Source organism: Sus scrofa, chromosome 8 (genome assembly GCF_000003025.6).
Source record: "Sus scrofa isolate TJ Tabasco breed Duroc chromosome 8, Sscrofa11.1, whole genome shotgun sequence".
NCBI lineage: Eukaryota > Metazoa > Chordata > Mammalia > Artiodactyla > Suidae > Sus > Sus scrofa.
This window is the reverse complement of record NC_010450.4, coordinates 103,916,678-103,922,156: the sequence shown is the minus strand read 5'-3', so window position 1 is coordinate 103,922,156 and position 5,479 is coordinate 103,916,678. Positions and strand designations below refer to the sequence as shown.

General features: G+C 37.9%; 1 pseudogene; it reads right to left on the bottom strand.

Annotated features, from left to right (window-relative positions):
- On the bottom strand, positions 1,421–4,080 carry LOC100523264 (annotated as a pseudogene).

The window sequence follows — 5,479 nt, the reverse complement described above, 5'->3', positions numbered from 1 at the left end:
ATGTCAGTGTGGGGAATTTTCTTTAAAAGAAAAGGTGCTTTCATACTTTTTGTTTCTTATACAGATCATTACTCATTTGATGTGAGGAGCAAGAATTAAAGTTAGAAATTTTCTACTCTGATTTCTTAAGGTTTATTTTGTAGATCTAATGAATTTTTACATTTTTCATAAGCTTAACAATTAAATTACATAATGTAAATCTCCTAAAGATCTATTTTACCCAAATACTTTCATTCTAAGGAGGCTTTGATTGTTAGGACCAACAATCTGTGTTCAAAAGGGTAAAACAAATTTGAATCATGACATAATAAGCAATGACTTAACAAAATTAACAAATATATCTCCATACTTGCATAATTCATAATTTTAATGATCCAGTTGCATATATAGGATATTTAATTTTTATTTTTAGTAAAAAGAACAAAAATTACTGTAAACATATTAATAATTCTATAAGTTCTTATAATGAAAAATATGAGCTGTTCTTATCAGAAAGCATTACTATGGGTTTTGTTTGTTTGTTTGTTTGTTTTTAATAGCTACACCGTGGTATATGGAGGTTCCCAGACCAGGGACTGAATCCCAGCTGCAGCTGTGACGTGCTCCATAGCTAGAGCAACACTGGATCCTTTAACCACTGTGCTGGGCCAGGGATTGAAACCATGCCTCCATAGTGACCTGAGCCGCTGCAGTTGGATTCTTAACTTACTGCACCACAGCAGAATTTTTTTATAATTCTGTTATGACAAGTGATATAAGGTCACCAAGAAGTCTTTCATAGCTCAACCATGATTAGGTACCAAAAGGCATAATTTGAAAAGGTAGGAGATACTGTTATTCATATTTAATCCCTAGAGACTGATGGAATATATATATGTGTGTGTGTGTGTGTGTGTGTGTGTGTGTGTGTGTAATATATTTATGTAGAATGGGTACTGCAATCCATTGGATTTGACAGTAGAGTATATTTTAAAATATAGTTGACATTCAAAATAACTCAATAGTTTCTGATAAGGAAACTAGCAACTCAAAGCCTCTGTGAAGAATTAGAAACCATGGTTGCAATTAAATTAATAAAAACAGATATAATGTATTAAATTACTTTATAATTGTTCTGAGTCTTTTGTATATAGGGTCATTTTTATTTTTGCGTAATATGTAAATCTAGGTGAATTAGTTCTGCTAAATCTACCAACTAAGAACAAAATTAAGATGTTATTTGAGGAGTTCCCGTCATGGCACAGTGGTTAACGAATCCGACTAGGAACCATGAGGTTGCGGGTTCGATCCCTGCCCTTGCTCAGTGGGTTAACGATCCGGCGTTGCCGTGAGCTGTGGTGTAGGTTGCAGACGCGGCTCGGATCCCGCGTTGCTGTGGCTCTGGCGTAGGCTGGCAGCTACAGCTCCGATTAGACCCCTAGCCTGGGAACCTCCATATGCCGCAGGAGCGGCCCAAAGAAATAGCAAAAAGACAAAAACAAACAAATAAACAAATAATTTAAGGCATAGATGGAAACAAACATTCTCTTTAACATTATGAAAAACAAGATGTAATAATAATAACAACAACAACTATCATTTATTGAGCACTAGAAACCAGGCACTCTTCTAGGTGCTTTATGTAAATTAATGTATTTGATACCATCATGAGCCCATGGGTTATGTATTATTATTATCTGTGTTTTTATAGTGAAGGAAACTGAATTACAGAAAGAAGTTCGATTAATTTAATCCAAGGGCACCCAGATAGAAGGACTGGAATCAAATATAAGCAATCTAGATGATAGCAGGATATGAGTCCTGAAAGTATGGAAGGTCTGCCTTTGTTTTAAATAACACAGCTTGAGGGGTCCTTATGCCCTATCGCTCCTTCCATCCTTGATATGAAATTCTTGGCACCCATCCAGCAGTGGAACACAATGAAGCCAAATGGCTGGAAACCTAGTGGAAACCCACATAAAGAAAAGACCCAGGGCTTAGGATCGGGGTTGGAACTATGGAAAGAGACCAAAAGTGGAGGAGGAGAGAAAAGAGGTGGCGTCCAGGGTAAAGTATTGTTTCTTCTGGTTAAGAGTGGGCTGCCAGGACTGGTATCCTGAGTAGGATTGCAGCAACAACAACAAATTTTTATTTTGTACAGTACACAAAATGTTCTGGCCAAGGGACAGAATGGTAATTGATATCTAGCCTTTTGCTCAGCTTGCCAACCCTATGGATTATTCCAACAAAAGGAACCAAAAATGTCCAGTGCAATAATGATATAAAGGGATGACAAACCTGAGAGGCTTTTTTTTTTTTTTCAGTCTATAATGTTTTACTATGATTTAGATTTTTTTTCCAAAAGAACAAAATTATATAGTATAAAAATTTAGGTGTCAGAAAGACTCAAAGGCTGTATTTCAGTTTCTTCAGGTTTTATTTCCAGGCATTAAGTATGTAATACAGTTGTTGCCACTGTTGTTTTCCAAATGTCTGATGGGTGTTATGACCGACAACTCCTTTTCTCTGGGTTTGATCAATTTTGTAGTAGACCATTTTAGTTTTTGTTTGTTTGTTTTTGTTTTTGTCTTTTTTGTCTTTTCAGGGCTGCACCCATGGCATATGGAGGTTCCCAGGCTAGTGGTCTAATTGGAGCTACAGCTGCCGGCCCACACCAGAGCCACAGCAAGGCCAGATCTGAGCCGAGTCTGCAACCTACACCACAGCTTAAGGCAACAGCAGATCCTTAACCCACTGAGCTAGGCCGGGAATTGAACTGCAACCTCATGGTTCCTAGTCAGATTTGTTTCTGCTGCACCACGATGGGAACTCCCCATTTTAGTTCTTACTGCATCAATAACAAATGCTTCAACATTATCAGCTACAATCTGAAGTTGTTGTTGCACTGTGTCAAAATAAGTTTCTTTATTTTCCACTGCCATTCCCATAAAAGTAAGTAGCCTAATTTTTGCCTATTCAGTTTATGTAGTAGGCCACGTAAACCAATGAAGTCTTTATTATTCTGATAAAACTTGACATGTGATGCCAACTTAGCACTCCCAAAAATGGTTAAAAGATCATGAATAAGCTCGCCTTCCAAAAACTTGACTGGTTTCAAAGTAAGAAGGTGGTCAAAAAGAAATGAATTTGGATCTTTCAGTGCTTGCACAGTATACCTGTGAGCATCAGCTCAAGCCTGGGAAGCAATTCTCCATGTAACTTCCTAGCAATTTTACCATGATTTTTGAAGCAACATCACTTTTCTTACAATCTACAAGTGCCTCATAAAATAGCCTTAAAAGGATGTGGGTTTTTTTTTGTGTGTGTGTTGAGGTTCCAGTCAGAAATCCATTTTCTAACTTGTATCCAGCTCAGTTGGAATATACTGGATGACCCCACAAGATGCTGCCACTTTAATGAGACTGCAATATACTGTATATCTTATAGGAGTCTTCTTACCCATCCCATTAAAATGTTGCTTAGCAGCTGTGAGTTTCAGAGATGGATGTTCACGTCCCAAAATTCGACTAGTTTCTCACACAGGCTCTCAATCTGAGCTTCTTGCTTATCTGGCTCCAGGATCAACAGGAGGGATACTTTCATCTTTATCATCTCCCTTCAGACATACATCATAGGCTTCAATAATTTGAGCTAAAGCTACATGAGGTCCACCTTCTGAGTTCTTTTCTGAAATTTCAGCTCCTCTAGATTTCAAATAAGCTCGAAGTTCAGCAGCCTGATCTTCCTCACTGATGCGGATGAATGTCCGGTTGCTCATGGTAAAGACAGGGGCATGGCAGACCCTCTGCTCCCAAAGCACACTGACCAGAAAAGAGATGAGAGGCCTTTTGAAAATGTGTTCATGTGTTTGGCCTCTGAAGAGTAAAGTCTGGTATCTTAGAGGTCGTAGTGGAATTGGATACACGGAGATGATAACTAAGTTTGTGGGATTGGGTTAGTTTTCCTTCAAGTGAATTTGGGTCAGCAAAAGACTCAGGGAAAGATTTGGGGGTGTTCACTAATAAAATGACACATGGTGGACGAAGAGGCAGTGAAGGAAACTCAGAAGAAGTGGAAAAGTAGAAAAGGCAAGTCATGAGACTTTAGGACAAAAATCCTAAAAATCTGCTTAGTGAATTTGAGTTGAGTAGAAAAATATTTTAGTAGTTCAGTACAAATAAGAATGACCAGGAAAACATCATTAGATTTTGCGCTTAAAAGACCTTTGGTGAACTAAGACAAAGTAATTTGGGTCATGTGGAGGGGATGGACGTGTTCTGCAAGGAGTTTGGAAGTTAGGGATTAGGAGATAGAGCAAAAGTTTTTGAGTAAGAGAAATAGAGAGTAGGGAAATAACATGAGCAATTGCTGGATATTGGGGATTTTATTTTTAGGAATATAGAAGAAAGAGAACCAGAAGGAATAGAAACTGAAGTTGGAAATTTGAAAGGTGTAACTAATAGAGCAGGAGGCCACAGGAAACTGTCATCAAGGACTCAAGTGGAGAATAAGCCTTGAAAGAGAGTTTCTTCTTGGGGAAAAAGAGGTGAGAATATGGAAATTCTTATTTTTTATGAACTATTAAGTGGAGATAGCTGCAAAGGGCTCCTGGATCCAGTTCTTCTATGTGTGGAGGCTTTTGCACACCAACATCCAATTCTCTGATGCTATAGCTGTGTCTGAGAATTCATCTCAATTCTGAAACTGTCTACCCAGAAATAAAATAAGATTCTACAGGTAAAGGGCTCAGTTTCCGTAAGGCCAACCTCCATGTCAGATACTAGTTTCAAGTTCAGGTTGTTAACTGTGCTTTTAGCCTATTGACTATAAATCAAGGATTCCTGCAACCTCCCCCTTGGCTTTGATTAATTTGCTGGAATGGCTTATAGAATTTAGGAGAGCTTGTTTACTCATTAATTACCAATTTATTATAAAAGAATATTAAATGCTATAAATCACTAGCCAGATGAAGAGATTATAGAGTGAGATCCTGAGCAAAGGAACTTCTGTCCAGTATTAAATTCACTGTGACACATCAGGTGTTCTGGTTTCTGACAGGGAAATTCTGGAAAAGGGCAAAATTTGGCCTTTTGGGTTTTTAAGGGAGGCTCAATTACATGGTCATGGTTGAATAAATCATTGCTCAATTGTGATTGATTCCACCTCCAGCCCCTGTCTCTTCCCAGGAAATCAGAGGCTAAGACTGAATGTTCTGATCCTCTAATCACAAAGTTGGTTTTCCTGGCAACCAGCCCCTACCCTTTATGGGGGGACCCAAAAATCACTTTACCTGGTGCTTTTTCTGGAACTGAGGACTAGAAACCAAATATTATATTTTTTTTCCCTTATTGATCAGGAAATTTCAGGGGTTTGGGGAGCTATGAGCCAGAAACTGTGCATGAAGACCAAATATTTGCCATTATATATATATACAACCACTATATATATGCTTTTATGTACGTATTTCTCATATATATTTGGTCATTAGAAATATATATTT